This window comes from Poecilia formosa, unplaced genomic scaffold, assembly GCF_000485575.1.
Source record: "Poecilia formosa unplaced genomic scaffold, Poecilia_formosa-5.1.2 Scaffold157, whole genome shotgun sequence".
Classification (NCBI taxonomy): Eukaryota; Metazoa; Chordata; class Actinopteri; order Cyprinodontiformes; family Poeciliidae; genus Poecilia; species Poecilia formosa.
Window position 1 is genome coordinate 469,001 of NW_006800096.1, and position 12,661 is coordinate 481,661.

The 12,661-nt window shown below is 38.3% G+C and overlaps 1 long non-coding RNA gene across 1 annotated transcript; it reads right to left on the minus strand.

The window, feature by feature from the left end:
- Positions 1-421: 421 nt before the first annotated feature.
- On the minus strand, positions 422-7,627 carry LOC107837601 (uncharacterized). The gene is made up of 2 exons (XR_001663641.1): positions 7,364-7,627; positions 422-1,212 (listed from the first exon to the last, which is right to left on the minus strand). It is a non-coding gene; the product is annotated as an uncharacterized LOC107837601 (long non-coding RNA).
- Between the last annotated feature and the right edge of the window lie 5,034 nt (positions 7,628-12,661).

The window sequence follows — 12,661 nt, forward strand, 5'->3', positions numbered from 1 at the left end:
AGTCATAGACATACAAGTGTTGGTTTACGTTTCTGTGTGTGAACCCTAAACACCTTCTGCTGAGATAAAGCGAAGACCCTTTTAAGGTGAGTAATTTGTCTTCAAAACACATGAAAGCCTTACTTGTGTTTCATAAAGAAAATTGTATTTATTATTTTTTTTTTTTGGTGGTGGGGGGGGGGATGGCTTCCTTCTGGTGCTGGGAAAAAAAAAATCTTTAACAGATTACTTCTATTTTTGCTTATTTGCAATCCACTTTAATATCAGACAAAAATAACATGAGTAAATATGAAATGGTGCTTTCAAATGATTTTATTTGTTAGCGAAGAAAATCAACTAAACAATGTGAAACCTAATTACTTTTTTTCTACCACTTTTGGCAGCAGCAACTGCTGCCAAAAGTGAGGAATTTTAACCAATCTTTTTTTTTGAAGACTGTTAAAACTTACACATTGGAACTTTTAAGAGCATCAACAATGTGTTAATAGTAACTCTGTAGGATTTTTATTGGACTCTTGGGTGGATTTACTGGATTAATGCTACTAATGCAATTCTTTCACTAATTACAGCAAGTTTGAAACTTCATTGTGACACGATCACGTTTCATCGTGTTTGACTGTCAGTAAGATGCTACTTTTTTTTTAAATGCTGTGTTCTCTTTGTACCGGACGTTATGGAATCTACATCATCCAAAAAATTCTTCAGCCCTCGGGTTCTTAGACAGTTTTGTCGGATAACTGCATTCTGCATTAATAAAGGTGTAGCGGTTAGTTTTTAACAACAGTAGTTTGGTCTGGAGAGATTTTTGTTCCTGCAGAAAAACAATTAGACCATCGCTTAAAAGCTGAATTGTGTACACAGTCTGATTGTATTTGTTTGAAAATAAATCTAATGTGATAATATAAAACACGGGGCTGCACAGCGGTGCAGATGATAATGCTGTTGCCCCCACAGCAAGAAGATCCTGGGGTCTTTTCAGCATGGAGTTTATATATTCTCCCTGTGCACACGAGGGAGGGTACTTTGGCTTCCTTCCCTTGTCCCAAGACAAGGATGGACCAGGCTGTTAATCTGTCTCTCCAGGTTGTCCTTAGGTTTCAGCGTGTCTGTGTGTGCACATGGTTGTTTTTGTCCTGTGCAATGCCCTCTGACCTGACAAAGGCATTCCCCACCTCTCACCCACTGACCACAGGCAGTGGCCACCAACAGACCCTGCAGAGATGTGTTGGTTAAGACAATGGATGGATCGACACGAAACATTGAAATGTGACTTCTATCTTCCTCTCTGTACTGCGAAGCCTCAAATCGCAATAACAAAATGAAATTCTGGCACTGCTTTCACTTGAAGCTGCTCGGCGTTGTTGAATCCAAAATAAATAAATAAATCAAGTTCCTCATAATGTAAGTAAATTTGAACAACAAAACAAAACAAAACAAAAAAAACAGTTTAACTTGCAGTAAAAAAAACAAACAAAAAAAACAAAGCTATATCAGGATTATGATTGTAGTTCCACACTGAGCCACTTCGAGACTTCATGTTTTTTTGTTTTTTTCTTGAAGCAGCACTATAATGGGGACTTCATCTCTTTGCTTTTGGGGCTGTTCTATAAAAAGGTGCCAGTGTCTGAGGTCCCAGTGGTACCTATTACGGCAGCCTAGTAGTCATTAATCACAGGCGAGTAAGCATTTCAACGCAGTGTCCGCCTAGAGTTTCCAATAGTCATTCATTAACAGTTCCCACTGCCATCTCTTTTCTTAGCATCTGCCCCCTCCTTCTCAACACTCCCACCTGGACCCTACGGAGTTGGTCGTTTTCTTGCTGACATACCCGCTTTTCTTTTTGCCTGCGTTATGTATAAACTGTACAAGTAGGTGTACTGGGAGATGTCTCAAGACGACCTTTGCAGAACTTCTTCGTTTTTGTTTTTCCTTATTAAATGACACGTTTACACCGATGTGTTTCGTCGCCGTGAACGTCGCAGCTTTTTATAGCATTTATCTTTTATCAAAACTGCGCAGATATGCAGGAGATACTGTGTCTCGCAAAAGAGTGCATGCATGCCCCCTTTCACATTTTGTCATGTTACAACCACAAACTTATGAGTATTTTATTGTTTGCTTTATTGTCAAGAAAGTCCAACTCAAAATTGTTCAACTGTAAAGAACAAAAAAATATATATATAAGCCATTATAGTTCCTCTCTATTCTAACCACCCATAAAAACAAAATCAAATGCAAACCACCTCCGTCAAACACACACACACACACACACACACACACACAAGTATGAAAAAATCCTATGCTTGTAGATATTCAAATTTAGCTGGTAGAGCGACATACCACAAAAGATTAGGTGAGATCATTCCACATTCCCATTAATAAACTAATTGAAAAATACATAATTAAAGCATAAAGGTTTTGTCACTCTGAGTAACTGAGTGGTGCAAGGCCAAAAATCAAAAGGCATGAAGTTAACTGTATTCATTTTTCTCTCATACAGGAGTGGTAATTACGATTGGTACGACAAAGAGTAAAAATGACCATGATTCATGTTTTCCTTTACAGTAATATATCTGCATCAATTCAAATGTGATTAAAACTGAATAAGCAATGATTCTCACAAGTCCATTAAATCTGTGACGATTGTGTAAATGTATATGCGCACTTATGAGAGGAAGGTCAACTATAGAAGTGATATGTCAGGGACAGAGTGGGAGAAAGGCCCTGGAGAGCTAGCAGGACGGATCTTGTCAACATGAGGTACAGACACGGGATAAGCCGTCTCACCAAACGCACCAATCAAAAAAAAAAAAAAAAAAAAAGAAACGCAGCAAGCATCAGCGGACAACAGAATGTCCAGAGGGCTGATCCTAGCTGCCCCATGGGGGAATAAAAGAGAACGTAGTCAGAGCAGCTCCAAGCAGACATCGAGGCCGAAGACAATGTTGCCCTGTGTGTGAGATTCAACCCCAGAAATCGAAGGTGTTCAAGGACTTTCAGTCAAAAGTGCAGATAAAGTCTGAGCTGCAGCTCCAATTCCATCCAAGAATATTTTCAAGCCCTTCATTTCCAGAATATCTGCTCTGACTGTGGCATGAAAAGCCTGGTCCATCCTCCAAAAGCCTGCACTTAGAGCTGGGGGAAAATAAGTTTGGTTATCTGGACTTATTTTTCTTATTTGAATATTCTACGGAACTGATTGAAGTCTAACGCGTTCCAGTTAAAGAACCACACAATGATGTGTCACTGTAGTCTGACGTTTTTGTAAAAATAGTCTTAGTAACAAAGTTCTCCTTTTAGTTATGTGCTTCTTTTTGTTTGGCCCATCCTATCACATGAAATTCTAATGACATGGTTTTGGTTTGTAGTTTTGACAAATGTGAAACAAGTTCAAAGACCGTGCCGACTTTTGTAACATACTGCAGCACAAAACGGCCAAGCTGTTACAAAAGCACCAGGAAGAAACGAACAAGCTTGTTTTTGACCAGTTAACTTCCTTATTTCAGAACAAGGACAAAGCAATGCTTCTTCCCATCCACTAAAACATTTGTGTTCATTTTGTGTGCTATTCCATCACATGTGGGAAAATAATCCATCAAATGCCATGAAATAGAGTGGCCAGTAGGGAAATTATACCCATTATTAATGGTCTCCTAGATCTCCCAAAGGGCTTTCCATTATAATTATCGACTTTTCCCCCCTTCTTGTCCCGAGCGTTGTTTTAAATCAGAGCAAGGTCAGCTTCTGGTCAAAGAAAAATAAATAAAAAACAAATCTTGGGAAAAAAAAAGAAAAAAAGAAGGATGTCCTGCTTCCTCAGATACCTCACCATCAGGAATGTTTGGTTACATCAAGCATATTGTAGCAACTATTTCCAATTACAATTGAGGTTCAAACTTTGTCTTCTGTTACTTAACATTTTTACAAATTAAGACTTCATTGAAATGATCTCATCTTGACCAGGGAAGCAGGGAAGCCTCAGAAGAGAAAACAAATTCATAAAACTCTTGCCAAAAAAAAAAAAAAAACTAAAATGAAAAAGAAGCTGGGCTGCAGCAAAACGTTAGGGACAAATAGCCAAGAGGCCAGCTGCTGTTGATTCAAAACAGAGGATTTTAAAATGGCACAAAAGAAGTTTGCGATCTTAATTCCACAAACTACTGAATTGTTCTGACTTTATTATACACTTTTATTTGGGACTCACACTCCCCTCAGGCATCAAAGGGACGGGAATCTGCTTCCCTCAAATTTAGTTTCAGGCCTGTTGACATCCCAGAGTTGTGCTTTAGGGTACCTCCTCCTCACACAGCAACAACAGGGGAGGAACACAAGGCATTCGGATGCTAGTCTAGTCTACCAGAGTCTTGAACTGTTGAACTAGCAGGTAACATCGCATTCACTGACTTCTTTTGTGCCTTCATCCTGGAACATTTCACATTGTTTAAGCTGCTTTTTTTTTTTTAGGTCGAATTGTTAAACTTAACAGAGTGTACCCCACCTCTCCAATGACCGTCGCACCCCGAGTCTTGCCACATATTCTTAATTTATTTTTGGTCTTGTGGTGAACTCTGAGCAGCATTCTGACCTGCTGAATGTTTATTTTTTTTCATTCATTTTCTCACCCACCATTTCACCTTTTTTTTTTTTTAAACTATCAGTCACCTATAGAGCTGATTAGTAGATAAGCCTGGAAATCCCACCTCCTCAGACCACATCATGTTGTGTACAAAAGGACATAAACCCACAAACTTTGATTTATTTTTATTTTTTTTTGCTCTGCAGAGGTCTAAACAAGATGACTGGTAATATTTTGGTGTCTGCTCCCGAGATAAGTCTGAATCATTAAGTGGCAGAAAAGAGAGAATAAGACGCCGCAGCTTCAGGTGCTCGTGATCGAAAGGGGAAAATGGCACAGATAGCTGGAATCAACTAGCGTACAGTGACCTGAACATAAAGCCCTTGAACAAACGGCGACATTTCTTATGAAGCAGGCCTCCAGTGAATACAAATTCCACTGCATTTCTGTTGTGACAGAATCAATTTATCCCATTAAAACGGCCTCATTCCCAGTAAAGCTACACTTAACATTCACACACGCTCTCCCAAATTAACATTATTATCAAAATAGAAGGAGAAAAGAAAAACTCAAACTCTTTAAGATTGTTTGAACTTTCAAGCTTCTACATGGAGAGATCTAAAATAAATACCCTCGTGGGCACACGGAGAATGGCAGAGCCATTAGTCATATCATGTAAGAAAATGAATAGGCCAAAGTCTACCATAATGTGCTGCATGAGTAATGCAGGGTCTTGGCTGCTGGTACGTTTCAGAACAGAAGCTAGCGGTGCTTGCCAATTCCACGATAAATATCAGATATTTTGGCAGCACACTTTAGAAAGTGAGCTTCGTGATGGAGAGGAAATTGCCATCGGCCTGCTGCATTGCTAGAGACGTAGCGGGAACAGCTGGTGGCCTTTTCCAAGATAATCCAGCTCTTGATATTTCTGGGATTTCTTGCTGGTGGTAAAAGTCTGTGCCATCCGTAGTTCTCCTCTCTTCAATTTGGGCAGATAGCTTCATTTTATGCAGAAAGTTTACTTATTTAAAACGTGCATGCACACGACATTCCAACACATGTAAGAATAGGGTCAATGACTGCAGCATTTTTTGTGCCAAGTGCACAATGTATCTCAACCGATGTACCGTTACGGTCCATGATAACGATGCCGCTGTTTGAAACGTCACCCTGCTGCGTCGTGTAGGCCACTCCATCTGGGAGGAATCTGAAGCCTACTGACTGAAGTTGCACTAAGGAAAACGGACTGTTTAGTCAGGGGTAAAAAAAAAATGTGAGAGGATGTATTCTGTCTTTCTCTTTTTAGTATTTTGAAGTGAATGTGTTTCCAGCCCCTTTGGAAGGCTCCCAAAGAAGTTTTGATGACTGAAGACATGATCTCTTTGTGTGTGTTATACAGGGAAAGCTTTTTTTATTATTATTATTTTACCCCCAACTGTTGTTTTTTTTTTTTTTAGGAAAAAAGTGTCAAAAAAGTGTTTCAATCTCTGCTGCGAATTTGATAAAAGTACTAGTATGAAAGGTGCACGCACTTGTTTTGCGATCATTCGGGTCTGCGTGAGAATTTCACATCAGTTATGCTTCTCAGGAAAAAAACAACTTCCATTTTTCTGCTTGGAAGTGTGAATGTGCAAAATGTCGGCAACGCTCAACACAAGCAGATGGATTCCTCAGCTGAATACTGCTGTTATTAAATTATATCAGCTCAGTGAGTTGCGAGGTGCGTGGCCTAATTACAATTCTTTTGAAAAATATTGCCGTTGTTCTCAGCTCATGCAAAATGGAAGATGGTGTTGGGAATAAATTTGTTCCCCGAACTCTAAAGGCATTGGAATACAAAAAGCATGTCAGCAAAACTTTGAAACTTCGGAATCCGTGGGACTCCAGTGCACGTATAGAGTCAATTGTCTAATGAAGCTAACACCTCTGATTTGAAATGCAATCACCGCTGATTCTGTCTTATGTTAAACGTGACTGTTTCATATATTTCCCAGAGAGGTTGCTCTTAAAAAGCAGGTTGTTTTACACCTTCAACAAGCAGAACAAGTCCCTTTGAATCTATCCTTAAAACCTTCCTTTTTGATTAAGTTTATAGGTCTGGTGGCTAAAGTTATTCTTGCACATGCATCTTTCCTGTTTGGGTCACTGATTGAGCTGTTGCTGCCATTTTTGTTTTAAGTCCTTTTCTTTCTTTCACAAGTACACGTGGCTCAGGGATGCAGTGTTTAGCTGTTTTTCATACAATGACCCACTGACACAACAATTTTTGTCATTTATTTGACAGGTATTCTGGGTAAAGTGCTTTAATGTTTAATGTCTTGTGCTTCTTAGAAAAGTTTTTATCAACTGGGATTGAAAGATTTCCCAAACTTGACTACATTGTATCGTAGTTCAGATTTAATCAGATTTGAATCAGACTATAAAATTGCATCTAAGTGAACTGGATTTATTTATTTTAATCAATTAATTTGTGTATCTTTTGATATGACTTTAACCCGTTTGTCTTGTGAGATTATATTTGTCGTTCTGTATCAAGTAACTGAACTGAAACAGAATGAATGCTAGCTACATCTCTATGTGTTGATAATGCTCTTGACCCTCACGCTCCACAAGCTGAGAACCTCATCAGATATGGTCTCTATCCCTGAGGGTTTTCTACATCAGCACCGAGGAAGTGTGCAACAATTTGTACGTCCTCTATCTTTGCACGAAAAGCTCCAAAACCCCGTTTTCTCGGTAAAGATAAGGCCGGGATAATATGTTTCTCTTGTCAGTTCCTGGAATTACCTGATTTTCTCTTGCTCTTTCTTTCCTCCCCAACTGTAGTTTTGGATTTTCTGGATGGAATTTGGTATCTCTGACTGTAATTAATAGCCCGTGGTGAGATGTCCTTTATCAACCTGGCTGGCTCTTATCTGGATGTTTGGCATGATGACGCCGTAAGACTACTTTCATGTAGACAACAGACCACAGATTATAAACTACAAGGTCTCAAAGACATTAAAAGAGGGAAATAATTACAACAGCTTTCATAAACACGTGACGTTTAGGAGAAGAATAGAAATATATATGTCTCACTGTAGGGAGATTCAAGTGTAACAGCAGCATTGGGGTATGCATCTTCACACAAAGACCAAAACGTCTTCTAAACACATAATAATAATAATAATAATAATAATAATAATAATAATAATAATAATAATAATCTATAGAGTATGAAAAAGATTATAACACAAATTCTGTGCTGTTATCAGAGCTACAATAGGATAATAGCGTAGGATAACTTTTAAATATAAATTACATAATGTGCATGTGCATCCGTGCATTATGTATGATTCTCAAATAACCAGAATATTAAGCTACCAGACTGAGTGGTGGAGATGAGCATGTGTTTTATGGTCTTGTGATCACATTTCAACGACTGAAGCATGAAATCAAATTGGGTTGTAAATAAGAGCAGACCCAGGTGGATTCACTTAGTTTGGAAGTAACACTCCTGGCCAGCACAAGTGATCCGTGCAGAAGGACGCTCGTTTTTAAACCACAAGATTTTCACCAGGAATGTAGATTTTCCCTCAAATGGGAAATGTTTTATGCAACATAATAATTTGTCTTTTATTAAATGAAAGTTATTTAGCTTTCATTTAATTTCAAACATGACCACACATATTCAGTGACTTTCTCTCAAAACTAGTTATAGGCACCAGTTCCTTTTATTTCGCAAAATAAAGCAAGCGTATTGGAAGAAAGAGTGACTTACACCCTGCTCCTTATGTAGAAAATACACACACACACACACACGCACACACACGCACACACGCACACACACACACACACACAAAAAGTCTATACACTTCCTGGAAAAAAAACTTACAGTAATTTATTACAAAATCTATATTCACAAAATCGCATTGCTGTTGGAATTTAATGATCTAATTAAAGGGTCAATAATTCTCTTAATGGTCACAACTGCTATGTATATGTTGATGAATAATTAAAAGGAGAAATAATATAAACACGAGTTGATTTTTCCTGGGAAGGAATGCTCAGATTACCATTATGTGATCCAATCTTTAACTTAATCAAATGTCACTCTCTCTTTGAAATGTAAGGTCAAGATTTCTACACATAATTTGAAGTCTGAATAACCCAACTGAAAGTGTGAGGGAAATTTTGAAGGAATGTAGAGATATGAACTCAAATAGTAGAAAGCCTTTGAGATCCAGTAGGTTCCGATGCCAAAAACCAGCCTCAGATTATGCATGGCTGTTTACTTTCTCTGTACCATCCTGGGTTTCTGCTCATGTAAGTTGTAGGCCTTCTCTTCTTCTTCTTCTGGAGTGTCAGTCTTGGCTTCAAAAGCTACTCTGTCTGCCCAGGGAGGTCACTCTGAGGTTTGGGGGGTGTTTTTTTCTTTGATACTGTGTCTGGACGTCTTGACGGTTCGTCTCTTTAAATAGCAATCTTGCACAATAGGTTTTGGCTTCTGCACTGAGGCAAAAAAGAAAAAGAAAAGAAAAGGCTTGGTGAAAGATTTGGCAGGACAAAAAGTTAAGGTGACAGTTCAAGCACATAGTGGAAAGGTGATAGAAAACCATTTATAACTGCGATAACCAAATATTGCATTACGTTCGTGTTGTGAAATGCACTTATCCTTGACTTTATTAAGTAAGTCATGCCAGTAAGATTAAAGCATCATACGCAATTATTGTCTGTCAGTTGGTATTAAGGTCAGCTTTACCAAAAAAAGTTGCCACAGTTGTTTGTGAGGAAAGGGGAAAGGAATTATCCGGGAGGTGGAGTGAAGTTTTCTATTAGCCACAGCGGCCATATTGGATTTTGACATCTGGGTGAGTTAGGAACATTCTACTTTCGCCGCTCAGAATATCCAACTTCAGTGGACTTCTCTTTAAATTTTCAACCTTTGAGAACTCATATTTACACTGCATCTACAAAACAATTAATCAGGGCAAATTATGATTATTTTTTTTTATTTTATGACATAATAAAACCTACAGATGGAAACCCCTGTCATTCCGAAATGTCTTTCAGTATGACATGTCAGATTGCTTCCAGTGTGTTTTCCTTCGATGTTGTCAATGTGACTCAGTGCCTCACGCTTCACTTTCTGAAGCTTGTTTCTCCACCGCTCTCACCTCTTCAATTGTGTCTTCTTTTTTAATGAACTCTTCTCCATCTCATTTTTCTCGTGTTTAGTTGTAATTTTTAATATATATATATATATTTTATTTCCCATTTTTCTCTGTATAAATTTTAATGTCCTGCGTAGAGTGTTTTCTTTTCTGAATTATATTTTTTGTCAATAAATCTGGAAAATAAAATGCATCTCCAAGATAAGCCAAGATATTGTTTCCTGACAAACAGAATGCTCTGCAACACAATTCCTCTCTTTTTTTCTTTTTTTTTAACTTTACCCAGTGCAGTTCAAGTTGATTTTAAGTTTGCCAAGTCTTTGCAAACTATTGCATCAATGAAGTTCCAATTATTTCATGATGCATTATTTACAAATAAACGTGCAGTTACTGTATGCAAAAAACACAGAATAAAAAAAAAAGACATCTTTAACAACAGTTAAACCTCAGGTAACAATTAGCACACATTGTTGCCGTCGCATTAGAGAAACACACCCTGGAATCTGTCAGAGCGGCTTTCTAATGACTGCTCTCCCTGCCGCGTTTGATGAGTAACTTGTCACTCCGCCATCAGCTGCACAGTCTCAGTTGAAAACGTCACGATGCAGAAAACAGACAGGGAAGTCAAACTGCTTTTTCTTCCCGAGCCACGAATCCATTTCCTTGAAAATCTCCCAAGGTTTGGTACAGTAGCAAACTTCGCCAAAGTTCTGCGCCAAATGAGGGGGCACTAGGAGGCAGAAGAGTCGTTGCATCAGGGACCAATTTACATCATGACACCAAGAAGATGGAGCCTCGAAGGCGTTACATCTGGAGGTGACTCGCACGGGAACAGTCCAAAATTGTGTGCACATATATTTGGATATTATCGAGTTCATTCTGAAAGCTTGGAAATCTTAGCAACATGCATGTCACCTGGACCAAAAACAGCTGCAACGGTGTGAACTATTTATTAAGATAAGAACGTTATTGAAAACAAACCCGGTGATGAAATGGAGTGATTTGCAAAAAAAAAAAAATGACATCCCTTAAAACAATTGGACTTAGATCTAGACTTTGACTATGCCGTTTTTATAGACAATAAATAAATAAATATTTTGATCCAAATCATTCCATTTTAACTCCTGTTGCTGGAAGGTGAACATCCACTTAAGCAGGACTATATAGGCATTTGGGTGTCCTATGAACAAATGCATCGTGGAGCTCCCCCAACCTCCATCGTTCCTGAGGAAGATTTATTAGGAGGAGCTTATTGAAACCAAAAATCCTCAAAGTCTGCAGAATGTCTTCAAATCAAGTTACATAAGCAGTTCATATATGAAGCGAGACAAATGTAAAAAGCTGGCATTTCTCATGTGTTTGTTGAGTTTGTATTTGTCATTTGTTCAAAGCGGAGGGGGAGGGGCTAAGAAAAGTATCGTCTTTGTTAGATGCAGTTCTTAATATTCTTATCACCTCTATTATTCATAAACCTTTTAGTGAAAGCTACTTGTTTTTCTTACCCTTTTTATGTCACCCCCTAGGCTGCTGACACTCATAGCATTTGCCCACTGCTTATGCCATGGAATAAACCCGGGGCTAAATACAAAAGCAAGCCTCACTTAGATTTTATTTATATGTATTTAAATTTTTTTATATATATAATTTTCAATAAACTTCAGAATTTTGCTTGCCTCACACAAATAACACTAATAAATTGCAGTAAAGTTTGTGGAAAAAAATGATTTTTAATACTTTGGCAAATCGCTGTATCTTGTACTAATTCCACTTAAATTAAATTGTGATTTTTCTATTGTAAAAAAATCTTATTTGCATGCCACTGGTTCGCCCTGTCGTTACGGAATAAGTCGGCATAATTAAGGTGCGCTCAAATAAAAAAGAAAACGCTGACACAATGATACCTCGTTTCAGCAAATCAAGCCTCGTTTTGAGCCTCCAACACTTTGTTCTTGATTCAACAGCCGATTTAACATTCGACCCAGTTTCTGCGAGGCTCTCTACTGGGACGCAACCCAGAAGTGTCATACAGAAGAACCAGAATAATAAGGCCCTCCACTCTAGAAATAAAGCCAACAACATCATGTTTATGCTTCTGAGATTAATTCACAAGGACGTTACATTTATCATTTTTTGGTTAGAGCCGTTTTTTTTTTTTAAGAAGCATACACAAATCAGCTTTCATATGTGCAGTCAATGAGAAGGAGAAAAAAAAAATGGCCAGCACAGTTTGATGCAGTACACACACACACATATCCTTCTCAAGGCTAGCTAAGCACATCCTGCCCCTTGGATGTTAGCTTGGTATGGAAATGACAGCCAACAATTTCATGCGACCCTTAGGACCGTAATTAGTATTATAATATAATGTAATTAGTCTTTGCATGCAGTGTAATGGCACAAGGCTTGGAATATCAATAGTTAATGTGCAAACTGGATCACAAACAACCTGATTAAATATTCTAACTTACTTTCAAAGAGCAAGCAGCAGTCTGCCTGCAGGTCTCACAGGGAATTCAGTGTTTTTACTCAACTTAGTGGAGTACATATTGTCTCGGAGGTGAACTACGACGAGCAGAAGCACCACTGGTGTAATTATCGGAGTTGCGATACTGACCCTGGGGTCTTCAGTGTGTGTTTAACTTGTAAGGGACCAGGAAAACTGAATGCAGAGGAGACACATTCATATTCTGGTGGAAAAGCCCAAGCAACGTGCGTAAGTTTCGGCTGAACTCACAGTGCCAGGAGAATGTTTTCAGACGGGTCCTTAGTCCTTTATTTTTTCATTTAAGGAAAAAATTATGATGTTAGCAATAATTTTTCCTAATTTTGCTTTTTCGCTCAATTTTACCAGATGAGGAAATATGCGTGGCGCGTTCTGCCCTATACTAGCGTTTCTTTTTACGAAGCTCCACTGTGTTGAGATACTTTTGAT